The sequence below is a fragment of the Pyrgilauda ruficollis genome, unplaced genomic scaffold, assembly GCF_017590135.1.
Source record: "Pyrgilauda ruficollis isolate IOZ18807 unplaced genomic scaffold, ASM1759013v1 scaffold48, whole genome shotgun sequence".
NCBI lineage: Eukaryota > Metazoa > Chordata > Aves > Passeriformes > Passeridae > Pyrgilauda > Pyrgilauda ruficollis.
This window is the reverse complement of record NW_024526377.1, coordinates 1,419,692-1,446,404: the sequence shown is the minus strand read 5'-3', so window position 1 is coordinate 1,446,404 and position 26,713 is coordinate 1,419,692. Positions and strand designations below refer to the sequence as shown.

The window sequence follows — 26,713 nt, the reverse complement described above, 5'->3', positions numbered from 1 at the left end:
CACATCAAAAATCCCTTTCAAACAAGATTTGATAACTTAGAAATTTAGGAGATGGAGGCTTCAGGCCACACACAAAAGTAAATTTAAATAAACACATTGAAGTTGAGGTATCGAAACCCCTTCATGCTCTGAGCCATTGCATTGCAGCAAACCCTAAACTGGCAGGAATTCCTAAACCCAGCGCTGGGGTTGGTTTTAGGATTTAGAGCAGAGCTTATCTCTGAGTGGCCAGGGTGGTTCTGCCAGCAGCCTGCAGCCCAGGAAGGGCAGCAGGGGAAGCCAGGACAGGGCTCCTCCAGCAGCTGAATGTCACCGGTGTCACCCTGACCCCAAAAACACTGCCACGGAGAGCCTGGGCCACCTGGAGTTCTCTGAGCAGCCAGGAATGGGCTGGCATGGCCAAGGAACCGAGACCAACAGCTTACCAGGGCTGGAGTGCTTCCAGGTGAAGCTTAGCTTAAGTTTAACCTTAACTTTTAGCTTAAGTAGCCATGTAGGATCTGCCCCCATCTGCTGCCCCCAGCCCGAGCACTGGACAGGACATTCCTGACTGGGACAAGATCTGCCTGACGTCCTTCAAACTGAGCTTTGACAATTTGAAAGTCAACAGTCCTCAAGGAAGATCCTGGCTCGCCCAACCCCACTGCTGATCAAGGTTTTAGTCTGGTTATCCTGCAGACAACACAACCTTGCATCACGTTAGGGGCTAAAGGAGTTCTCACAGCCTCCAGTAAACTTCTTGGCATGAGAAGAGATTTTTGTCTGATTTTTAATTTTTTGTGTGCACTCAGGGTTACTGAAGCTGCTGGAAGAATCTGAATTTGCCATTTGGGGGTCAATTCCTGAAAAATAGAATGTGGCAACAGCCTAGGAAAGGGGGATGTAGATTTCTGGGAACCCTGGGAATGGCACTGAGACTGCGGAAAAATGAGGGACAGCCTCCAGTGTGGGGATCCCCTGCACTCCAGCACACACCAATACACACCAGTCTGCTGGAACCCAGTCTGTGCCCCACTGGGATTTTAGGACGGAAATTCTCTTGTGCTTCTGTCCCATCCACTGAAGCCAAGAGCTCTGGGAGACTGACCCAAAAATTCCTTCCTTGGTGTCTTAGGTTGCAAGATGTGTGTGGGGTGTGCGGGGTTTGCATTTTCCATTTTAGGGGAGGCTCCTGCCTTCCTCAGCAGACACCTGTCTGTTCAAACCAAGACACTTGGCTACCCCTCCATGAGATCCCAACCCAAAACCTCTTCCTCAAAGCTGGATTGTGCCACCAGCCTGGAAGTTCTGAGCTTCCTCCCCTGACTCTGCTCAGATGTTTCAAAGACTTGCTTGGAATTTTTTTTCTTTTAGATATATATATATTATTATTTCACACTTTCAACTCAGCATAGAAAGCTCCTCAAATTTTCCTCCACAGGCTGAAATCTCTGTAATTACAGGCTGCAGTCAGGCAGTGGCTGCTGGAGCTCCCTGCCCTGCCAGCAGAGCAGGTCAATTAGGAGCTCTGAACCCACATTACCAGAAGGGAAAGGGGGTTGAATTCTGCTCAATTAGTGCTGGAACAGTCTTGGAAGAGAAAGGTGAATTGAGCTAATGGAGCTCTGCCGAGACCTCCCCATCAGTGCTGTGAAGGCTGGAATTTAATTTCTGATATGGCATCAATTAATGATGTTTTGGCACCCAGTTCACTTCCAACCTGCATGGTGACGTTCCCAAGGTTCCTCTCTTGTTCCTCCTCACCTCCAGCTCAGAGGCTCGATTTCAAGGCCATGGGAGGGTACTGGGGGACAGAGGGAACTTTCAGGATGTTCTGCCCCCATTTCCAGGGCTGAGGCTCAGGACAGAGTGTGGAATTCAGAAGGACAGAATATGGAATTATGGAAGGGCTCATTGGACTGCTGCTATTCCCAGAAGAAAATCATTCCTCAAGTGGCTCTCAAACATCCCAGAAACCTGGAACACCCTGAGCCAGGGTTTTTTGGGAATCATTTACCACTGCTCCCCTTCTAAGCATGGGTTTATATAAGCAGCAAAAACACTGAGGGGAAGATTTGAAAGAGGTTAAAATTTTTCTTTTCTCCAGCTGGTGAAGGTGAATCTCACCCAGAGGCCACGGGGATGGGAGGGCAGAGCCAGGCACTCCCAGGTGTCCAGCTCGGGGTATTCAGTGATTCCACAATTCCAGGAGTGTGATCAGGGGGAATTGCCCTGTCCAGGTTTGTCCTCCAGGATGGCAGAACCCAGCGGGGAGCAGCAGCACAGCCTGGGGCAGAGGAGGCTCCAGGAGAGCTGCAGAGGGACTGGGGACAAGGATGGAGGGACAGGACACAGGGAATGGCTCCCACTGCCAGAGGGCAGGGCTGGATGGGATCTTGGCAATTGGGAATTGTTCCCTGGCAGGCTGGGGAGGGGCTGGGCTGGAATTGCCAGAGCAGCTGTGGCTGCCCCTGGATCCCTGGCAGTGCCCAAGGCCAGGCTGGACATTGGGGCTGGGAGCACCTGGGACAGTGGGAGGTGTCCCTGCCATGGCAGGGGTGGCACCAGATGGGATTTAGGATCCACCCAAACCCTCCTGTGACTCGGTGCCTCGGTGACCACGGGCTGGCACCACAGGAGTCACGACCAGGTCACGGCACCTCCCGAGAGAGAAAAGGAATCGAGGAGCAAAGCTGTGCCTGCCCACCCAGTGCCACCACAGGCTCACCCCATTTTCCTGCCCCTGCACTTCCTGGGGTCACCCCAGCCCAGAGCAGGGACTGGGATGCTCTGGGCTTGCTGCAGTCACTTTTATTGCCTGCTCCTCCTCCAGATGTCCTTAGGGCTGTCAGGAGCAGCCCCAGCCCCATGCTGGCCTGTTTGCAGACAAAATCCGCTCCAAAAACACCCGCGGGCTGCAGGAATTGACACCTTTTGGGTTTTTTTTATACTAAACGGTGACCTGAAATGGCCCAGAAGTGCCTCGGCTGAGCCGGGTTTATCTGAGCAGCTCCTTAATCCCCCCCTCCCCTGGACCTCGGCTCTGCCAACGCCTCCCTGGGCACAGCCCTTCAGAACAGGTGCAAATCAGAGAAGAATCGCCAGCACAAAAGGAAAATACAAAAAAAAAAAAATCAGCCTTGCCAAGCAAGGCAGGGTTTGACTTGCACATGTAGGGCTGCTCCTGAAGCAGCCTGGCTGTTTCATCCCTCTCCCAGAACACAGCCGTGTCTCGTTTTTATTAATAAAACACGTGGCTGTCTCTTTTTTTTGAAAACGTTATTAAAATCCACAGCGAGATTTTCATTGGCAATGAATTCCAGGGCTTAATTATGCACTGTGTTAACAGGCTGGGTGTTTTTACATGTCTGAGAGAGGCCACGTGCTCCCACACTCTCTGAGCAGATTAAATAACCAGGCAAACGTACCCTTTACACCTTTTTATGGGATTGATGGAATTTTGGTGGGTTGGACACCATGAGGATCTTCAGAGGGATCTTCAGATCCCTGGATTTGGAGCCCCTCTGCACTATCAAACCCCTGGGGTTTGGAATTTGGTGCTTTTTAAGGATTTTGTGATTTTTAAAGATTTCTAACCAACAGGAGGTTGGAATGAAATTATTTTTAAGGTCCCTCTGACCCAAACCATCCTGTGATTCTATAAGTCATCAGTATCTGGAGATAAGGAAATGCTGCTCTGATTTATAGAAATCCTTCATATCCATCTCAATAAATGCCAAGATTTGTTGTTCCCCACTCATGCCAGCAATGCTTCCTGCAGAGTTTACCAGGGAAAAACTGATTTTCTGCACTGTTTGTCTAAACAAACCCTTCCCTATGGCTGTGGGGCCAGCCCAGGCAGCAGGTGACAAATGTCCCTGCTCCCAGAGGCCACTGTCCCACCAGAGGCTGCCAGCCACATTGCCCTGGGGTGTGAGCAGGGTTCACACCTGGGCAGGGGCTCTGCCCTCCCAAAGGACCCCCAGGACAGGTTTTGTGTCTCTTTCAGCCTCATCCCGAGCTGTGACACCCAAATTTTCTCATCAAGCTGTAGCTGCCCCTGGATCCCTGGCAGTGCCCAAGGCCAGGCTGGACATTGGGGCTGGGAGCACCTGGGACAGGGGGAGGTGTCTCTGCCAGGGCAGGAGTGGCACTGGCTGGGCTTTGAGAGTCCCTCCCAACCCAAATCATTTCAGGACTCCCCATCTCACAACATGACAGATCCAACTCTGATGAATCACAAAACCACAGAATTAATTAGGTTGGAAAAGACTTCCAAGATCATCAAATCTGTGCCCGATCTTGTCCCCAGCCCAGAGCTCTGAGTGCCGCATCCAACCCTCAGGAATTCTCCAGCCCCTTCCCAGCTCCGTTCCCTTCCCTGGACTCGCTCCAGCCCCTCCAGGTCCTTCCACAAGGATTGCATTTGTCACAGATTTCAGATTCTCTGTTGACTCCACCTGCACACACACATCCCTGCCTCCACAGGAGCCTCCTGGTTTCAATATTCCCAATGCAGAGCATGGATTTTTATTTTCTGTACCCAGAACAAACCTGAAAATGAACCTGCCCCACCTGACTGCTGGAAAATGCTGTTTATTCAGCTCCATAATTTTGCTTCTGTGGTATAATGATAATGATGATAATAATAAGAAGAGAAGAAACAAGAAAACAACCAGGAAAAATTAAGGCCATTTTGTTTATCTGCATCAACACGAAATGGCAAATGAGGCTGTTAAAACTCTGGAGTTTAAAAGTTGCAGCATCTTCCAGGATTAAATCAGAACTGGTCACATGAGTTGAATAAAAAAAAATTAAAAATCTGCCTTGTTGCTTGGCTGGGAGAAGCTGATTTTTATATGATTTTTTGTTCCTATAAACAACAGTAGCGTGGAGAATAAACAAATAATATTCTAATTGCTTCTATGGCTGCAGAACAGAGCACAGAGCTGGATTATAACTGGAAACAACAACGAGTTCTGGTGATAAATCTTGGTAAAAGTAAAATGTTTCAAGAGCTGAGCGCTCCCCTGTTACTAATGTTGACATCACATCCTTTTCCTGATTTTTTCCTCATTTTCCCTGGGTGACGCCCGTGTTGCTTTAACACCTCGAGGCAAACCCACCCCCTGAAATTTCTCTTAAAAACGTGGCTTACATTTCCTGAGGATGCCCCACTGCTCACAGGGAATTTTAACAGCTCTGCTGCTCCTTTTCTTCAAGACTCAAATACTGAAACTCATTTCAAATCCCTGTGCCAGTCCTGGGCCTCCACGAGCCTGAATTGCCTTAGTCTTTGATTGCCTGTCTGGGGCTGGGTTTGAAATCCCTGGATTTGAAACTTCTCTGGGCTATCAAACACTTGGGGTTTGGAATTTGATTATTTAAAAGGTTTTTCAAACCTCTCCGGGCTATCAAACCCTTGGGGTTTGGAATTTGGTGTTCTCTAAGGATTTGCAGCCTGTGGGAGGTTGGAAGGAGATGCTTTTTAATCACAAACCATGCTGTGATTCTATAACGCATCAATATATGGAGATAAGGAAACCTTTTCCTCCAAACCTGACCATCTGTGGATGCTCCTCTGCACATTTTTTTTTTTCAAAAATTCTCAAAGAATAATAGAGCTCTTGACCAAACTATGGGCAGACAGAGAATTGCCTTGTCAACATGCACCTGGAAACACTTTGCAGAGAAGCCTGGAAAAAAATTCCAAGAGAGGAACAACATATCCCAAAACACAAAGTATTCCTGAGCAGGCTGTGGAGAAAGGGCTGTTGTTGGTTTTCCCAACAGATTTTCCCAATCCATGCCAGTGGGTTTAAGGGATTATGGATGTGTTTTAGGTCGGAAGATGTGTCTGGGGTGTGTTCTGTCCCCCCCTGTCAGAGCTGGGCAGTTCTCTGCTGTTCTCTGGGCAGGTTTCTTTATCTCTCCCACAGCCAATCCTCCCTCCAGGAGATCTCTGCTGTCCATGGCCACTGAGTGTCCCTGCATGGCTGATCAAATTCCAGCATCCCACTGGGAGATGCTCCACCCAGGGCAGGAGCCAAGCATTCCTACCTGGATACAATCTGAGCCTGGAACAGCACAGCAGCCTTTGCCCACTGCATTCCCAGAGGAGCAGCTTTCTCCTGCCCTGCATTCCCAGAGGAAGAGCAGGCCCATCCACAGCAACCCTGGAGCTTCAGAGGAAAACTCCAGCCTTGTGCAGGATCCCTGCTCCAGCAGAAGCACAGCTGGCACTGCAGGAGGGCTGAGCCCCCATGGGATGGGACTGTGCCACCACCCTGACCCACAGGGCTCAGCGCCTGCTCTGACTCTGGCAGGGTTGGTTTGTACTACTGCATTTGTGTTTTAAGTTTCCCTAGTAAATAACTGTTATTCCAATTCCCACATCTTTATCTGAGAGCCCCTTAATCCCAAAATTATAATTTGGAGAGAGGGGGTTTGCATTTTCCATTTCAGGGGAGGCTCCTGCCTGTCTGAACCTATCTGTTCAAACCAAGACAACTCCCAGTCCCATCCACACTGCCTTGTGTGTATCAGGTTAAGCAGGGATGGCCCAGACCATGGCCTAGGCACACCTGACAGGAGATGTGCTGCTTGGCCCAGCTGTTTTCATCTCTAGAGAAAAGAACAAGTGGCTTGGGCAAAAGTTTGGGAGTGCTCCAGCAGCTGGACACAGATCTGTAAAACCTGTGTGTGTGTGCAGGGTGGGGAGCAGTCAGGACTGGCGAGCTGCTGCTGTGAGTGTGTGTGCAGAGCTGTGCTTGGACAAGGGGCCAAAAACTGGGAAATCCTGAAACTGGGCTCCAGCAGCTGGAGCTGCCAAGCGTGGATGGCCCCTTGGGGCTGTTGTCTGAGGAGAGTTTACCATAATGTGGCAAGGCTCTTGGTGCCAGGATTCAGCAACACTCACTCCAGCACTTCTCAGAGGAATGAATCCTCCTTTTTTGAGACATTTCAATATTGTTCTGCTAACAGCAGCATCTTGGATGGTTTAAAATGTAAGCTGTGTTACAGACAGGAACCAAGTGCCTGCTTAGCAGAGATCTCCTGTGTGATGTCTGTGCACCCCCTGGACCTGTTTTGCATTTATGCTGGTCCACGTGGGGGGCGGGGGTTGCATTTTCCATTTTATGTGAGGCTCCTGCCTTCCTTAGCAGACACCTGCCTGTTCAAACCAAGACAGGATGAAAGACAATAAAATATGAAAGATGACATTTGGAAAAGCAGCTTTCCCTCCCCTGCTTGATCTGCTTGGAGATCTTTTGGGATTGCTTTTGTTATTTTGTGATTTGGGCCTCATAGAGAACAACAACACTTTCCAAAGGAAGAAATGCTCCAGCCTGAATACCCCAAGTGATTTTTGTTCGGAAACTGGAAGGTGGAATTATCCCAATGGCAGCTTAGGAAACCCTGGAAGATTTTGAGCTGAAATCCTTCTCTGTGAGGGGCTGAGATTCTCAGAGCAGCTGTGGCTGCCCCTGGATCCCTGGGAGTGCCCAAGGCCAGGTTGGAGCACCCTGGGATAGACCCTGCCCATGGAATGGGATGGGATTTAAAGCCCCTTCCAACACAAACCATTCCGGGATTCCATGAACAAGTTTTGCCATAGAATTACACCCAAAATCCCAACCAGACCCCTGTTCCCTTCCCCAGTGGAACTCCCCAGGAAAACAGGGATCTGATCTTGGCTGGATTAGGCTTGGAGGCCCTTCCCTGGCTCAGGGCCAGGAACGCTGGGGCTGCAAATGCCAATGGATATTTTGGGATTACTCCATGGAACTGCTAAGCCAAGTTGCCATAATATCTATCCCTGGTTTAATTCTGTAGTTAGGGGTTCCTAAATGAAAGCAGAGCCTTTCTGTTCCTAAAATCGGGAATTTGGGAATGCCCAGCAGGAGGTCCAGGCTGGACATGCAGCCAGAAGGATTTCACACAGGGTCTGCTCAGTTCTGAAGAACCAAATCTTTCGGAATTTTTCTGAATTAATGCTCATTTCAACTCGAAATCCCCTGGGAGAGTTTTGCTTCCCAAGCAGCTCAGTGAGGCATGGAGGAGCATCTTGGGAGAAATTCTAAAAATAACCCCTCTGGTTGCCACAGCAAAGAACCCAAACATGCCCAAAAATATTTCAGTGCAAACAGAACCTGGAGTTCACTTTTTTCTGTCCCCTCTCCCACAGCACCACAATCCACCACAGTTTGGTTACAGGAACAGAGAATTCAAATTCAACATCTTTTCTCCTCACTCCATGTCTCATACCCGGTTTGAGCCTCGTTTCCTTGCAGCTGCCCAGAGTTTCAGTCAATTCAAACAGGAATTTTATAACTCTGGATGCAAAACACATCAGCAACTCCTTCATTTTGTCTCTGTGAACGCAAAGCCTGGGCACCCTCCGGGCCACCAAGTGAAGGGATTTTAGGAGCTGCTCTCTGCTTGTTCACAACCCTCCCCAGCCTTGGTACATTTTACAGATACCAACTAAGCCTCTGGATAACCTGTGCCAAAGCGTCTTGGGTTGGAAATGCAAGATGTGTGTGGGGTGTGTGCTCTGTCCCCCCCGTCAGAGCTGGGCAGTTCTCTGCTGTTCTCTGGGCAGGTTTCTTTATCTCTCCCACAGCCAATCCTCCCTCCAGGAGATCTCTGCTGTTCATGGCCACTGAGTGTCCCTGCAGGGCTGATCAAATTCCAGCATCCCACTGGGAGATGCTCCGCCCAGGGCAGGAGCCAAGCATTCCTACCTGGATACAATCTGAGCCTGGAACAGCACAGCAGCCTTTGCCCACTGCATTCCCAGAGGAGCAGCTTTCTCCTGCCCTGCATTCCCAGAGGAAGAGCAGGCCCATCCACAGCAGCCCTGGAGCTTCAGAGGAAAACTCCAGCCTTGTGCAGGATCCCTGCTCCAGCAGAAGCACAGCTGGCACTGCAGGAGGGCTGAGCCCCCATGGGATGGGACTGTGCCACCACCCTGACCCACAGGGCTCAGCGCCTGCTCTGACTCTGGCAGGGTTGGTTTGTACTATTAAATTTGTATTTTTAATTTCCCTAATAAAGAACTGTTATTCCTATTCCCATATCTTTGCCTGAGAGTCCCTTAATTTCAAAATTATAACGATTCAGATGGAGGGGGTTTGCATTTTGCATTTCAGGGGAGGCTCCTGCCTTCCTCAGCAGACACCTGGCTGTTCAAACCACAACACGAAGGAATTAAAGAAATTACTCACTGCCAGGGCAAGCTCAGTGAGCAGTTCCTGAGGAGTGGCTGAAATTCCTCCCTGTGATGGTGGAATTTCAATTGAAGAATGATGTTGAGTGATGAGTCCAACTTTCCCCTCCTAAATATCAGGGGAGAGCTGCAGCATCTTTGCTGTCCAGCTGCACCTCAGGGCCACGTAAAACTCAGATTTTCCAGGAATTCCAGCCTCTCCAGAGATGCTGCTCCCTCCTGGGTCAATCCCAGCTGCCACCTGTGAATCCCCACCAGGACTTCGCAGTCCAGCTCCACCAGCAATGTCCCAACCCACTTTTTCTGTCCTCTCCAGCTCCTGCCAAGCCAAACCCATCAAAATCCAGATGTCTCCAGGTGAGGATTGATTTGGGTTTGGCAGCTTCTGGAGCCATGAGGTGAAGCTTTGGGAGCATCCTAACAGCTGCAGATTCAGGGATTTTGAATCACTCCCCCATTCCTTGCTTTGGGAGCACACCAACAGCTCTGGGATTAGGGACTCAGCTCTGAACTTTCTCCATTTTCCCCCCATTTCTTGCTTTGGGAATATCCTAACAGCTGTGGGATTAGGGACTCTTCAGAGTTTTCCCCACTGTTCTCCCATTTCTCACTTCAGGAACTGCCCAGATGCTGTGGGATTAAGGGCTCTCAAAGTGCTCCCCCATTTTTCACTTTGGGAATATCCCCACAGCTGTGGGCTGAGGTGCTCATCCGAGTTTTTCCCATTGTTGCCCCATTTCTCACTTTGGCAACACATCAACACTGTGGGATTAGGGACTCTGAGAAGGTGTTCCCCCATTTCCCGCTTTGGGAATACACCAAGAGCTGTGGGATTAAGGACCCAATTCTGAGTTTTTTCCCATTGTTTCCCCCTTTCTCACTTTGGGAATGCACCAAGAGCTGTGAGATTAGGGACCGGGTTCTGAGTTTTCCCCATTTCCCCCCCATTTCTTGCTTTGGAGGAAGAGGAAGGCTGGAGGTGAACAGAGCCTCTTAGCCAGAGCCCAGGGAATCCCAGGATCACCAAGGCTGGACAAGACCAAGGCCAGCCATCAACCCAGTGCCACCAAACCGTGTCCCCAAGTGCCACAGCCACAGGAGGAGCTCTGTAGGGGTGGAAAGGTGAAGGTCAGAGCAGAGGTGAAGGTCACAGGTGAAGCTCAGAGATGTCACACCCTGATCCTGGACCTCCACCCACCTCCCTGCTGGAAGAGGTCTCATCCCCACCTATTCATTTTCATTGCTCTCTTATCCACTGAGAAATCCCAATGATCCTAAATCCCAACGATCCCAAATCCCAATGCCCCACAGACTCTAAGTGGCAGAAGCCACTAACCTGCTCTGAAAAAAAAAAGTGTGTTCTGGGAAAAATTCTGTCCAGAAAGTGCACAGGAGGAATCCCTGCAGGTTCAAACACCAAACAACACCCAAAGGCTCCAAAATCCAGAGACAGCCACGAGGAAATTTTCAGAGCTCTCCCAGGGAGCTCAGGCCAGTCCAGGAAAAACAGGGTAAGAAATCATGGCAGGTTTTCATGTGCCACCTGCACACACTGCACACACCGACAGGGCCCTAAATATAAACACACAGCCCTTTCCTGGCCGCTGAAGGAACAACCCTGGCTTGTTCTCCCAGCGAGCCAAAGCTGCAGCTGCTGGCGGATCAGACACGTTCAGGGCGGGACCTTCCCTGCCCCTCACCCCCCCTTTTTTTTACAGTGTTTGTAGGTTTATGAATAAGGCATTGACGGTGCCCAAACCTCAGATATCCACCTTGGAGAGAGAGCTAAAATTAGCATGGAGTTTATTCCCTGAGCTGTCAGGAGGGAAGAGAGCTCGTGTGGGATGCTGGAGATCCAGCAGGCAAAAGAGCACTCCCAAAAAAACCAGGGCTGTGCTGCAGCCCTTGTGAGGGCTGATGGGTTTGCACACACCCCACATCCCCACTTATCCAAAAAATTCGGTTATTCCTGGAAAGCCCAGCAGGGTTCAGCTGTGCCAACGCATCCAAGCAGAGAGGAAGAACTCTGGGAGCAGAGGGAGAGCCGAGGTGCAACATGTGAGCAGTGACTTCAGTTTCCATCCCAGTGGACCCCAAATCGTTTTGAAGGCAGTAAATACAGAGCTGACATCCCTTACCATGGAGAAATAGGCAGGGGTGAATAAAGCATGACATTTTGCCAACAAAGAATTGGGGGAAAAGAAAAAGAAACTTGAAGAATCATGTTTCCAGGGCTGTTGAGGTCCACTCCGGCTAGCTATAGACCCTTGCCCACACGATACTTCACAGACAAAGGTAAAAGATTAGAGAAGCGCTCTCCTCCATGTGGGAAACGTTGTCCTTTATTCCAACACACACATCAGGCGGACAAACCCATGGGAGAAAAGAGTGTTCCCTGGCAGCAGGGAGCTTTTATACCCCAGGATGGGGACAGAGGGAGAGGTCCCCAGCCAGTGGGACACCAGTGAGGAGTGGTGAGGGGAGGGGTAACCCAGGGGAGGGACCACCAGGTGGTACCTGGACAGGTGGGGAACAGACCATGTGATGGGAAACGGGGTAACAAACCACATGATGTAACATAAGCTATACAGTGCAATACAAAACTATCCTGTGCAAATTCCCAATCACCCAGTGCAAGAGAACTAAACTGGTGCACCACAACAGAAACTTCATTTTCACTTCAAATGGGATCAGGGAATTCATGGCCACAAGTGCCCATCTTGCCGGAGAGAGGGAGGGGTCAGTAAAATCCAGAGCAACTGGGTAAGGAAAGCAGAACCTCCCTGGCTGGAGTGAAACCAGGTATGTGGGGGTGTGTGCAGCTGGAGCAGGGCACGCTGAGGGCAGAGCTCAGGGATCTGCAGCTCCTCCCGAGGGCAGCTCCCATCTCTGCTCTGGGACAGGGACAGCAGCCAGGGCACGGCTGGAGCTGGGCCAGGGCAGCTCAGGCTGGAGATCAGGGCAAGGTTCTTCCCCCAGAGGGTGCTGGCACTGCCCAGGCTCCCCAGGGAATGGGCACGGCCCCGAGGCTGCCAGAGCTCCAGGGATGCCCAGGGTGGGGGTGTTGGGGGGTCTGGGCAGGGACAGGGGCTGGACTGGATGATCCCAGTGTGATAGATGAGCAGTACCATGGGTGACTCTCACAATTAAAAGGCAAATATCCTGTATCTATGTCAGGAGAAGTTTTACAGATTCATAGTTATGTGTTACCCCCCTGTGTTGCTCTCAGGGGTGCCCTGGGTTTGGGACATTTGGGAGGGTGGGCTCGTTGCCATGGCAACAGCTGCCCCCCAGTCAAGGTGTCAGGCAGTGATCTCAGCACTGGGCAGGGAAGGAGGAGTCGATGGACAGAACTTTGGGAGGGGCCAAAGGGTTAAAAGGGGAAACCTCCTTGGTGTGGGTGAGCACATGGTGGGGAAATCCTCTGCTCCTGGTGCTGTAATATTTTCTCTATTCAGTCTGCTGTTGTGTTTTTGATAAGGTTTTAATAAGCCTTTTCAATTTTTTAAAGTATCATTGCTCACACCTGTGGTCCCTTCCCACTCTGGATATTCTGTGATCCTGTTCTGGAATTCTCTAATCCATCACCTGCAGTTACCTGTGGATCACCTGAGCACCCCTCAGCACCAAAGGCCACCAGGGCTGGCAGGCACCCGTGAGGCACAGCTCTTCCTTCCCCTTCCCAGCCTTTGCTTACATTTCATCTCCCCTACTCTGCTTCCAAAATTTAATAAAATGTAATCCCAGCACGCCGTGAGTTCATTAATTAATGGCGCTGGGAGCCGCGGTGCCGATTCCTGCTCTCTGCCGAGGGCAGGGAGAGGCTGCAGCCCCCCCGAGGAGCTGCACGGACCCGCAGGGCTGGCTCGCCTCACACCAAGGGCTGCAGTTCACATTCTTTTTCTCTGATTTCCCCTCCCTGGTTTCCCCACTAGAAGAACTCCTGTGGTGTAATCAGTGATCTCCTGGTGTCAGTCCCGCTCCCCTCACAGCCTCGGCAGCAGAGTGGGAAATCCCTGGAAATTCAGGTTTTTTCACCAAAACTGATGGCCTGGGATCATCCAATCCATGTGCTCCAACTACAGCTTTTTGCCTCCTCCCTGTTGCTCCCTCCTCAGTAAAGGATTTTTTAAAATTCCCGTTGCAAAGAAGCCACTAAACTATTTTTGGTTGGGGTTTTTTTTTCCCCACCAGGAACAAGCTGTGTGAATTCGAGAGAAACGGGGCTATTTTGACAGGCCAGAAGCTTTCATTCCCTTCACTGATCTTTCCTCCCTGCGAGCTGATTTCCAAGGCGAGCTGACACCGAACCGGAGCATCCCCGGAGCATCCCCGGAGCATCCCCGCCCTCGCAGCCCCTCCAGCTGTCCCTGCTCATCTCCTGCCGTGCCACCGCTCCGGGAAGGGCCAGCCCAGTGCTCGGTGGCCTCGGTGACACCCCGGAGCTGACGGGGACCACACCACGGGGGATGTTTCCCCTTTTCCCTGCCCGCTGCGCAGCATCTCGGCTCGGCGAATTAATTCTGCTCTCACCGGCTCGGCCTGGGCGGGCCCAGCTCCGTGCAGTTGTTTACAAACACGCTAAACCCCATTTAAACCCCATTTAAGCCCCATTTAAACCCCGTTGTGCCGCGCTCCAGCTGCCCGAGGAGTTTTTACTCAGCTCCTGGCCCCGCACCAGAATTCGGAATGACAGATTGCCAAAAAGGACGGCGGGGGGGGGGGGGGCCAGACGCCACAGCAGATGAATTTATTGGGTTTATTGTCCTGCTGCCGCCGGGAATGGAGGGCAGGAGCCAGGCCCGGCTGAAGGGACACTGCAAGGAACACTCGGGAAGGGAAAGTCGGGGGATAATCAGCTTTAAGCGCTGGTGGAGGCGGCTCTGAGCTGTCACTGCTGCTCCCGAGGAGCACAACCTGTCCCCTGCAATTAGTGCTCAGCCAGAGGCTGCCCTGGTCACCCTCAAGTCCTGCCTAAAACAGCCGTGCCTCCTGCAGGGCCAGCAGCAGCTCCCCCAGCCTGGCCCATCCCCAATTTTCCATCCTGCGCCACCACGTTTTACCTGAGAAAATACCCCTGGGAAATACTGCAGCCAAGGGACAGGTATCCCTGTGGATAAAGCTCCAAACAATCAATTTTCCACTCTAGGCCCGTGCTCAGCTGGCTCATCTCAGCCAAGTGATTCCCAGTCCTTAAAATCCACCCAACACCAGCACCAGACCTGGAACTGAGTCCCTAAAATGTCCTGGGGCAGATCACGTCTGTGCCCAGCAGCACCCAGCTTTCCAAGAGCTCCATGAGCAGCAATTTATTCCCATAAACTTCCCCCAAAGCTGGGCAGGCAGCATCCCCTAGGAAGGCAAAACTTCAGCAGCAAATGGAGAGATTTAATGAAGTTTGCCAGGGGAAAAGGCAGAGGTGCAGGGAGGTGGGATTTGGGAACTGCTGGTCATGTTCAAGGGGAGAGACCTAGCAGCAGCTTCTGTTTCTCAATATTTGACATTTTCAGCTGCTGGATGAAGAGCCAGGAGGAAAATCATGGCAGCAGGAGCTGCCAGCTCCACCCTCACCCTGCAAATCACGGCTGCTGGGACCAGAAAATCACTGTGAACACCTGGATGGGATCACCTAAAAACCAGACCAGAGCCCTCTGTCAGCAGAAACAATGTGAAACCCCAAATCTGGACCAGTCCTTCCCCCTCAAAACATCTTTTGATGTTCAGTCACCAATGCCTGCTCTAGGACCCCCTGGGGCTGTGTCACCTCAGAGGGGCACAAAACCCACAGGAACCTGACAGAAAGCAAAGAACTCGTCACAAAACCACAGTCGGGCTTGACCCCAAAGCCCGGAGGGCACAGGGAGTGTTATCCCCACATCCCCAAATCCCTGAGGGCATGGGGTCTGTGATCCCCACACCCGAAATCCCTGAGGCATGGGGTCTGTGATCCCCACACCCCAAAGTCCTGGACCCCACAGAACGCAAAGAATCCATCACAAAACCAGGCCTGGGCTTGACCCCAAAGCCCTGAGGGCACAGGGTCTGTGATCCCCACACCCCAAAGCCCTGAGGGCACAGGGTCTGTGATCCCCACACCCCAAAGCCCTGAGGGCACAGGGTCTGTGATCCCCACATCCCAAAGCCTTGGGGGCACAGAATTTGTGGTTCCCACACCCCCAAAACCCCTGGAGCAGGCACTGGGGCCATGGCTGAGCTCTTACCTGTGGGAAAGCTGCTACAGGTGCATCCTCTGAGAGATGGAGGAGACTCAGGTGTTCATAGGAAAAGGGTGCCTGGGGTGGGACAGAAGAGACATTTGTGAGATGAGGCAGCTTGGGATGGGTGTCACTGTGTCACAGAGACACTCACAGCCTCTCCAAAAATCAGGGATTTTATTCCTCCTTCCCAAATCAAGGAGTTTATTCCTCGCTCCCAAATCAGAGATTTCATTCCTTGTTCCCAAATCAGGGATTTTATTCCTTCCTCCCATCCACACTTCAGGGATTTTCTCTGCTCGCCCTTTCCCTCCTTATCTCAAACCTTCTGTCACCATTTCAGCTTTATCTTTATCTTTTAGGCATTTTTCCTTGTGCTCTCCTCTTCTCTTTAGCAAGCAAATAATTTTGGAGGAGCGGAACTGCAGAGTTTTCTTTGCACATGGAATGATCCATTTCCAGAGACACAAAGACCAGGCACGGGAGCCTGGCTGGCAATGGGGTTTCTGCTTCTCCTAAAATCAGACCCTGAGTGCAAATTCAGCCCCATCCTGAGTAATTCAGAGCAAGGAAATAAAGCTGAGCTCTGCCCTGGGCTCTGGGCACAGTCAAGGATGGTTCATCCACTCCCAGCCTCAGTGGGGCTAAACTTTAATAAAAAAGTAAATGGGAAGTAAATGGGAAAGGTTATGGGAAGGTACCCAGGAAAAATAATGTTCAAAAGGCTGGCTTAATACAATTCACAGAATCCCAGAAACATGGAATCCCAGAATCTCTGAATGATCTGGGTAGGGAGAGACCTTAAATCCCATCCAGTGCCACCTTGCCATGGCAGGGACACCTCCCACTGCCCCAGGCTGCTCCAAGCCTGTCCAGCCTGGATTTGAACAGTGCCAGGACGAGCCAGAACCTGTCCTGGGTGCAGGGAAAAGGGCAGGATGGGGAGGCTGCCACAGGGCACTGTCCATGAAGGTGTCTCCAGCCCCAGGGACACTGGCCCCAGGGGTGGGGACACTGCAGGGGTGACAGAGGTGGCACCCCTGTGGTGGCCTGGAGCATCCTCAGTGGCTGACTGGGACTGGGAATGCAGGAGGAGCAGGAGGAGGCACTGCAGAACTTCATCCACACCCACACCCATCCAGGGTTACTCCTGCTGCCTCTTTCAATTAATATTTCTCGTTACACAGCAGGAAATAACTCCAGCAGGTCAGACTGAGGATTTAATGGAACCAACACTTTTAGGCAGGAACTCTTCCCAACATCTCCCCCATTATCCCTTCTGCTGCCAGCAATTAAATCAGATCATTTCAAAGATGGAGCTTTATCTGAGGCTTCTCCTGAAAGCATTTGGGCTCTCAAAGAACTCCTAGGAAATACAGAAAGCTCCACACAATGTCATTGCAAAAGCTCCTCTACACAAACAAATGCTGAATGCCTGAAATCACTGGGACATAAACTGAAGGCACAGGTGAATTTAAACCACCCCACCCAGCAATGCTGCACTAAGGAAAAAACATTCCTGTGTTAAATTTGGAGCTGTTAAAACAAAATGCATTAAAACAAAATGCAGGTTTTGTTTAACAAGGGGGAAAGCCCAAGGAAGTGCTACAAAAGCATTTTCCCAGCCTGTGGGGGCTGTGGGTAAATGTTGGCTTTAGCACCAGGACGCAGCAGCACAGACAGGACTCAGTCAGTCCCTGGTGTGATAAACAAACAGCCCAGGCCCTGTTAACTCTCCCCAGGGGCTTTGCTGTCCCTGTGTCCAGCAGAGATCCACAAAGCCCCAGCTCAGGTCCCAGCCGTGCTCTGCTCCTGCCCCACGCTGCTCCCTGAGAGCAGAGTGCTCACAAACCACCCAGACCTCTCGCTGCACACACAAATCTCCAGGCAGGAAATTCAGAGACTCAGGTGCTCGGGGGTAACGCAGAGCTTCCAGTGCCTGTCACCTTCCAGGAGGGACACAAGGACACAGCTCTGCCTCCCCCTGCCACAGGGGTGTGCAAACATCTGCCAGCTCTGGCTGATCCTGAGAATCCCCACTCCAGTTACTCCTGCAGAACCCCAGCCTGTGTTCCTGCTGCTTTCCTTCTGTCCCTTTTCTTCCCTCAGAGTGCAGCAAGGGGACACTGGGTGACTCCACTCACCCCCATCCCTCTCCCCATCTCTTCTCCCCCTTGGCTGGCATCACCCAAATTTAGAAAGTGCTGAGGCCCTGGCACAGATTCCCAGAGCAGCTGTGGCTGCCCCTGGATCCCTGGAAGCGTCCGAGGCCAGGCTGGAGCACCTGGGACAGTGGGAGGTGTCCCTGCAGGGGCAGGAGGCGATAAACGTCAAACTTTAAACTCGCTGACAGGCACCGGGGGCTCTGGAGCAGTGTGCCCAGAGCTCCGAGCTCCATCCAAACTGGTTTTCCTGCCCCTCGTCCCGCCGGGGAGCTGGAAGCCGGGCTGCAGCAGCTGCGGTGATCCCTTGCTCTGCTGTTTCCCTCTTCCCAGTCCTTCCTTCCCCCGGCCCCTCCTTTCCCCCAGTGGGACTGCCCTGCTTCTCAGGGCTGCCAACCCTGCCCCAAATCCGAGCTTTTCTGCCCCAAACCCTGCGCACAGCCGCTGGCCCCTGCCCCACCCTGCTGGTGGCCGGCACATCCCTCTGCGTGCCCGGGGCCGCACCGGCAGGCGCGGGGAAGGGAGGCACGGAAAAGCTGGCTCGGGCACAGCGCTGCTCTGTTTTACCTCCTGCACTCCTTGCGAAACATTTGGAGGGAGCCAGGCGGGACGCGCACACATTCCAGCTCCAGAAATAGCTCGGCTCTGCAGAGCTCAGAGCTCCCGTGAGCTCCGCAGCCTCTCCCTGTGCGGGGAGCAGCCCCAGGGAGGGAGAGCAGAGCCCCCGGAGCCGGGATGGATCCCTGCGGGAAGGGCTCCTCCAGCCGGGATGGATCCATGTGGGAGGGGCTCTGCATCCTGGGATGGATCCCTGCGGGAAGGGCTCCGCATCCCGGGATAGATCCCTGCGGGAAGGGCTCCTCCAGCCTGGATGGATCCCTGCGGGAAGGGCTCTGCATCTCGGGATGGATCCCTGCGGGAAGGGCTCCTCCAGCCCAGGAGGAGCACGGGTTTGCCCTGGAAGCCACTCTGAGCAAAACCCGGTGGTTTCTGGTGCTGCAGACAATCCCTAATGCACAGAGTAAATGTCATGTACGGTGGGAGTGAGATTCAGGCTGGTGATCATGGATTGCGGTACAACTGAACCACAGATAGTTTGGGTTGGAAGGGATCTTAAATCCCATCCCATTCCACCCGTGCCCTGGCAGGGACACCTGCCACTGTCCCAGGTGCTCCCAGCCCCAATGTCCAGCCTGGCCTTGGGCACTGCCAGGGATCCAGGGGCAGCCACAGCTGCTCTGGCAATTCCAGCCCAGCCCCTCCCCAGCCTGCCAGGGAACAATTCCCAATTGCCAAGATCCCATCCAGCCCTGCACCCTGGCAGTGGGAGCCATTCCCTGTGTCCTGTCCCTCCATCCTTGTCCCCAGTCCCCCTGCAGCTCTCCTGGAGCCCCTTCAGGCCCTGCAAGGGCTCTGAGCTCTCCCTGGAGCCTTCTCCTCTCCAGGGGAGCACCCCCTGCTCTCCCAGCCTGGCTCCAGAGGGGCTCCAGCCCTGCAGCAGCTCCCTGGATTCCTCTGGGCTCTCTCCAGCAGCTCCAGGTGCTGCTGGTGTTGGAATTCCGAGCTCTGCAGGTGGGGAATCACCTGAGAGGGGCAGAGGGACAGAATCCCCCTTTCCCTGCTGCCCACGCTGGAGGCTCAGCCCAGGCTGGAGGTGGCATCTGCTGTCCCAGCTCTGTCCCAGCCTTGTCCCCTTCCTGCCTGGAGCTCCCAGCTTCAGCCGGGGTCAGGCTGGGTCAGAGGCTGCCGAGGGCAGAATCTCCATCTGTGATTTGTCACCTGCAGCTGCCGCTGGCACCGGTGGCTGTGCTGGCAGTGTCACTGAGCTGGGCTGTGCTGGGGACACGAGACCCAGCATTTCCAGCCCAGCCTTTCCCTGCGCTTCCAACACAGCACTGAGCTCATGGGATTCTCTATTCCCATCGTTAATCCACACTTTTTGCCCTTCATTCCTGATTTAAGGCACTTTTGTGTTTTATTGTTTTTTTTTGTGTTTTTTTTTGGGGGGGGGGGGGGTGGTGTGGGAGGATGACAAACAGATCCCAGGATCCTTTAAAACACCAGCACAGCACTGAACCCTTTTGGACTCTCTTTTCCCACTTTTTCCATCATTAATCCACTTTTTTTGCCCATCATTCCTGATTTAAGGCTCTTTTTTTTCAAATACCAGCACAGCACTGAACAATTTTTAACTCTCTTTTCCCACTTTTCCCATCATTAATCCACACTTTTTGCCCATCATTTTTGATTTAAGGCTCTGGTTTTTTGGAGGTGGGGAGAGCGCCAAGGCAGTCCTTTCCCTCCTGGATTGCAGCCCCATGGAGGTGCTTTGGATGCTGGCAAACAGAGCCCAGGATCCATAAAAACTCCAGGCTGGTTGTTATGGCAACTCGTGCACGTGTGTCTGTGTGTGCCTGGCAAGCAGCCTCCACCCCGCGTTGTCACGGGCAACACGAGCCCGCTCCCAGCCCCGGCGACATCCCTGGCCCGCCTGGTGGCACCTGGAGGCAGCAGAGCTGTCCTGAGATGTCCCTGAGCCCGGCTCAGGGGGATTTTCCCTCTCCTGGTTGCTCCTTTCAGGCTGGCCCAGCCCCTGAGCCCAGCTCGTGGCTCCCTCCCAAACAGATGGCAGAAAGGAAGGGCCAAAAGTCATCGGAACCCCTCTGTGCCAGGGCTGAGCCCGCGCTGCTGCTGGCAGGGTGGCTCAGGTTTATCTGGGGTGTGTGTTCTGTCCCCCCCTGTCAGAGCTGGGCAGTTCTCTGCTGTTCTCTGGGCAGGTTTCTTTATCTCTCCCACAGCCAATCCTCCCTCCAGGAGATCTCTGCTGTTCATGGCCACTGAGTGTCCCTGCATGGCTGATCAAATTCCAGCATCCCACTGGGAGATGCTCCGCCCAGGGCAGGAGCCAAGCATTCCTACCTGGATACAATCTGAGCCTGGAACAGCACAGCAGCCTTTGCCCACTGCATTCCCAGAGGAGCAGCTTTCTCCTGCCCTGCATTCCCAGAGAAGCAGCTTTCTCCTGCCCTGCATTCCCAGAGAAGCAGCTTTCTCCTGCCCTGCATTCCCAGAGAAGCAGCTTTCTCCTGCCCTGCATTCCCAGAGGAACACCAGGCCCATCTCCAGCAGCCCTGGAGCTCCAGAGGAAAACTCCAGCCTTGTGCAGGATCCCTGCTCCAGCAGAAGCACAGCTGGCACTGCAGGAGGGCTGAGCCCCCATGGGATGGGACTGTGCCACCGCCCTGACCCACAGGGCTCAGCGCCTGCTCTGACTCTGGCAGTGCTTTGTTTTGTACTATTGCATTTGTATTTTTAATTTTCCTAGTAAAGAACTGTTATTCCTATTCCCATATCTTTGCCTGAGAGCCCCTTAATTTCAAAATTATAATAACTCAGAGGGAGGGGGTTTGCATTTTGTATTTCAGGGGAGGCTCCTGCCTTCCTCAGCAGACACCTGTCTGTTCAAACCACGACTCAGAGCCCTGCCCAGACCCCCAGATGGCCCAGGCACAAGATCAGAGTGTGGAGGTGTCCATCAGAGGGTTTGGGGTGCCAGGCTCTGGGATGTGCACAAGCAGCACCAGGCACTGTCCCAGGGCAGGGGTTTGAGCCGTGGCAATGCCTGAGAAGTCTGAGTTTGGCTTGGAGTGATATAAAATCATCCCAGCTTGGTGATGCTGTAAAGATCAGCCCTCACATTGCTCCTGCTCTGTCAATGCCCCCATTGAAATCTCCAGCAGAACAGGAAAAAAAGGGGGGAAAAGAGGAAACAAAAAGGGGAACAAAGAACTACCGATCCAACTGCAGAAATAAGAGCAGGGCAAAATCCTGGGAAAGCAGCAGTGCTGTTACCTAAAACTGCTCAGAGCAACTTCTGGGGTGCTTGGCTCACCCAAGGCTGCTCTGGATCCCTGGACCAGAGAATGAAGGTGCAGAATCATCTCCTTCATCCCTCCTCATGGGTTTTTGGCCAAATGTCTCGTGGTGATGCTGTGGAAATGTAACCCCAAAACTCTTCCTCTGCCCATTTAGGGTCTGAATTTCCTGCTAAAAGGTTTGGTCAAATCCTGTGTTCAGCTATCAGCAGTGTGAGATTCTGGATTCTGGAAACACTGATCCCTTTGAAGAAGTTAAAGAAGAAAAAGCTGCATGTTTCATTAAGTCCAAAAAAAGAAAAGGGAAAAAAAAAAGAAAAAAAAAAGAGAAAAAAAAATGTGAGGGAATAAAAATCTGCAGATAATTGACGGGTGGAAACACCAGATTGAAAAGAAATTTCTGGGGAGTTGTGTTTTGCTAATGAGGCAGGTTGTGGGAAGCAGAAATCAGCCTGAGAATCACAAGAATCAGCTCCCAGAGAGGAGCAGGACACTGAGGTGGGGCAGTCCCTGAGAATATCGGTGGCAGGGCAGAAACAGGTCCTTGCCTGGGGCTGAAGCTGATTTCACCTTCCCCTTCCCCTCTGGAGCCTGGATTTCCAACAGCCCTTCCCTCAGCAGATTCCTTCTGGAGAAGCTGATTTTTCTCCATTCTCTCTCCAGCAGGACTTCCCCACTCTGTTTCCCTGGGCACAGCAGCAGCAGCTCCTGGCCCTGTGTCCCTGAAGAGCCCAGTGATGCCCAGGAGGGCACAAAGCCCTCTGGAACTCCCTTTTCCAGCGGGAATTTCCTCTGCCTTGGCACACACAGCAAACACAACCTGAGGGCAGCGTGGCTGTGCCTTTCCTGCTGTTCCCAGCGTGTCCCAGCTGGAAAAAGGAGGAATATGGCTCACACCCTTCAGCACCACAAGGTCAGCTGCAGCTCGTTAAAGCCAATAATTTGATTATTTCTAATAATTTAATTGAAATTATCTTTCCTGACTAACTCCATGCATGAATTCCTGATGCAAAGCACTGCCTTAATGAACTTTTATTGGGAGATTCAGCTCCATGTCAAGGAAAAAAAACCCTGGAATCCCCCCGTGATCCCCTAAATCCTCTCTTCAGCCTCTGAGGTGCTACCTGAGCAGCCCTGGAAAGGCAGGAATCTGTCAGGAATGCCTGAAACACCCCTGCAGTGCTGGGGGAGCCGCCTGGGGAGGATTTTCCACGTGGCTGGAGCAGCTTTGGGGGAAACCCTCTGGACAGACAGCAGGGAAGGAGCTGCTCCAGGGACAGGGATGCTCCAAACCCCGCTCAGCCTGTAGGGAACGAGGTGAAGAGAAGCAAAACACCACCAGAGAAGGAAAACAGCTCCCATTTCCTGCTGTTCCAGAGGCTGATATTCACCCTGCTGCCAAATCAACCCAAAACTCAACGTGAGCAGGAGCCCAGACTATAAATCAGCACCTCAGGAGCACCCAAAAGGTATAAATCAGCACCCCAAAACCACACAGGAGCACCCCAAATATATAAATCAGCACCCCAAAAGTACACAGGAGCACACCAAAATACATACATCATCATCCTGAAACCACACAGGAGCACCCAAAAAAAATCAGCACAGCAAAATCACACAGGAGCACCCCATAATATATAAATCAGCACCCCAAAAGCACACTGCTCTCATTAGGAGGCAGGCTGCTCCTAGGCACAGCTGAGAGGGGAATTTGGGTGATCTGGGAGAGCCAGCAGATGAGAACATTGCTGAAGGACCACCTGGAGAGGTGTCTGCCCACCCAGAGCCTCCTGCAAACTGGGCACTTCAGAGCAGCTCCACCAAAATTCAGCACTGTGACCCCCGAGCCACCACCCTGTGGGCACAGGGACACCTTGGGTGCCTCTCCACACACAAACCTGCTGTAAAAGTGGATTTTGTTCCCTCTCAGAGACACTTTGGGAGCCTCTCCACACACAAACCTGCTGTAAAAGTGGATTTTGTTCCCCTCTCAAGGACACTTTGGGAGCCTCTCCATGCAAAAATCTGCTGTAAAAGTGGATTTTGTCCCCCTCAGGGACACTTTGGGAGCCTTTCCATGCACAGCCCTGCCCCAGTGCAGATTTAGTCCCCTCTCAGGGACATTTTAGCCCCTCTGGGTCAGGAACACAGAGCTCAGTCGCTCAGCAGCAAAGGGGTTAATTCGAATTGATGAGGGGATCCAAACAAGCCCAAAATGCTTCGAGGACCCAAGGGAACAGGAGAGGAGCAGGAGAAATGTGACTTTTTCAGCAGCAGAGCGATGTCTGGGACAGCCCCATCCAGAGCCTGGCTTTGGGAAGGATTTTGCTGCAGCCTCGAAAATAAACCTCAAAATAAGCCTCAAAAATAAACCAGGGGAAGAGCCAAGCTCACATCCAGCTCTGAGAGGCTGAGCTCTTCCAGCTCCTCCCCGTGCCAAGAGCTCTGCAGAATCCCAGGTTGGGTTATTCTCTGGGAGGAGGCACTGGGAAAACTCCTGGGGTCACAGGTATCAATCTCACTGCTGCCCAAATCCAATCATTTCAAACACCTGGAAAACCTAAAATTGCCATTTCCCTGGGGTAATATTTGAGGCTAAATTAGACTTTAGGGAGTAGAAGTGAGGTGGAAGCCCAGTTTTCCTATTTAAGTGGGAAAAAAGATGCAGGGAAATGTCACCGATGACTCTGGCAGGTGACATTGGAGCCTCTGGAATTTGGTGACAAAAATCAAAGGAGTGAGAGGGGATAGACTCCCTAAAGGCTGATCCTGATGGGCTTTCACCTTCCGCTCACAAAATGTAAATAAATGTAAAACTTTCAGTGTGATGAACTAAATGATCATCTCTAAACGATTCCAGTGGTTTCCAAGGCCACTCGTTACTTCTTGGGAATGATTTCACTGCCATGAAGTCAGGGATGAATGGGAACATTACTCATGGAAAACACAGCTCGTTCATAACTTTATTTTAGACACTTAAATCAGCAAGGATCAGCTCAGTCCGACTGGAATAATAATTTTAGTAGCAGAGTCAAAAAAGCAAATGCAAAATCAATGCCTCACCCCAAGTAAAAATTCCCCTACAGAACCCTCTCAGCTCCACACTCCAGCTGGAAATTTGTCATGGCACAAGTCCTGGCTTTGGGAAAGAGGATCTTTCCAGCTCCCATGAAAACTGGCTCAGAGTCACACACGCCTGAAAATCCTCACCTGCTCTTGGGGCTCCGGGGCTCCCTCTGGCTCTCCTACACCTGGACTGGGGACACCATCTCAGGGTGGTGCCCTGCTTCCCAAAAATGCAAAAATGCTTCTGTATGGATGAATTTAGAGCCCTTTTCACTGTGTTTTTATGGAAAAAAATTAAAATTCCTATCCCTGGAAGGGTCCATGGTCAGGCTGGACGGGGCTTGGAGCAGCCTGGGATCATGGAAGGTGTCCCTGCCCATGGCAGGGATGGGATGGGATTTAAGGTCCCTCCCAACCCAAACCATTCTGGGATTCTCTGAAAGAAGGAGAAAATGCCACGGCTCCTTAAGAAGGGACGTCAGGAACACCTTCCACGTGCTCCTGGAGCAGCCCTGGGAGTGCCAGGATTTCCAGCAGCTCCAAAATTGAGCAACGTCTCCCATTGATCTGGAGAGGGAGGCAAATAAAAGCCAGGGCTCGGACAAATAAGACGAGGGGAAGTTGCACAAGGTCCTGGCACAGCTGGGGCTCCGGGGCTCGGGCTGGGGCTGGCAAATGTCCCCAGGCTGTGGCAGGAGCTGGGGGGGCTGGGGCCGGGTCCTGCTGCTGGCCCAGCTCCCCACGGGACTCCTGGGTCACCCAGGGCTGTGGGAATGAGCTGGTGGAGCTAATTGCAAATTGAGTTCTGGACCCCCAGAACCTGTCCCTGGAATCATGAAATTGTGGAATCATGGAACCGTGGAACCATGGAACCGTGGAACCTTGGAACCGTGGAATCCTGGAATCATGGAGTCATGGAAACATGGAACCATGGAACCATGGAATAATGGAACCATGGAATCATGGAGTCATGGAAACATGGAATCCTGGAATCACAGAGTCATGGAACCATGGAATAATGGAAACATGGAATCATGGAGTCATGAAAACATGGAGTCATGGAATCATGGAGTCATGGAGTCATGGAATCATGGAACGATGGAATCCTGGAAATATGGAATCATGGAACAATGGAAATATGGAATCATGGACTCTTGGAAACATGGAATAATGGAACCATGGAGTCATGGAACCATGGAATCATGGAGTCATGGAACCATGGAATTATGAGGTTGGGATGAATGTCCGAGATCTTTGGGTCCAACCATCAGCCCAGCACCACCACTATGGCCACCACTGAGCCATGACCTCAAGTGCCTCATCCATGGTTTTTGAACACTTCAGGGATTGTGATTCCACCATCTAAGGCCGGATCACCCTTTCCATGAAGAAATTTTTCCTAAAATCCAACCTAAACTCCCTGGACATGTTCCAGCCCCTCCAGGTCCCTGTCACGAGGGGACAGCTCACTGCCATCCCTGGTACTGTCCCAGCAGCAGGGCAGGAACATCCCCAAGGATTAACAGGAATATTCCTGCTGCTGCAGCCAACAGAGCTCTGCCTCATTTGCTTTTCCTAAAAATCATGGGAAGGAAGAGATGAGCTTTAATTAAAGGAGGTTTATTTGCAAAGTGCCAAGATCATGGCTGGCCCCATGACCCTGATTTATCCCATTATGTTCAAAAATTGGGATTTACATCCATGTAAAGGATCTTTTCCTTTCTTTTTGTGTAATTTTTCTGTCTTGTTCTGCTCCTGGGTGAACAAGCCAAGAAACTCAGGTCAGTGATATCAGCAAGGTCGACCCATTATCTATAGTACCTTAATGTAACTTTAATTTTGTTTTCATGCAATTGCACTGAAATTGCCATATAATCGAGTTCAAATGGGAATATTCCTCCTCCTCAGCAGCACTGCATTGTCCTTAAAAGCACCAAACCCAGGAATTCATGCCTGGCAGAGGGCGGATGGATGGTCCTCAGATAAATTCAGGATTTTAACCCTTCTGCTGCACAGACTGAGCACTGCATTAAAATCTGCTGTGGCTACTAATTACAAACCCCAGCAATTAACTGCCCAGAGCACAGGTTTTGCCCACAGCCCCTTGTATTTCCCATCCCCTGCTCAGATGATGCCACATGGCTCCAGCCCAACACAATTTCAATTCCTTGGGTGCCAACATTT

General features: G+C 51.9%; 1 protein-coding gene across 2 annotated transcripts in view; it reads right to left on the bottom strand.

Annotated features, from left to right (window-relative positions):
* Positions 1 to 26,713, bottom strand: part of HIVEP3 (HIVEP zinc finger 3) — a 250,826-nt gene that overhangs the window by 121,913 nt on the left and 102,200 nt on the right. For both annotated transcript variants that reach the window (XM_041479337.1, XM_041479336.1), the window contains exon 3: positions 15,433 to 15,504. The gene's annotated coding sequence lies outside the window, so the exon portion shown is untranslated. The remainder of the gene's footprint in view (positions 1 to 15,432; positions 15,505 to 26,713) is intronic.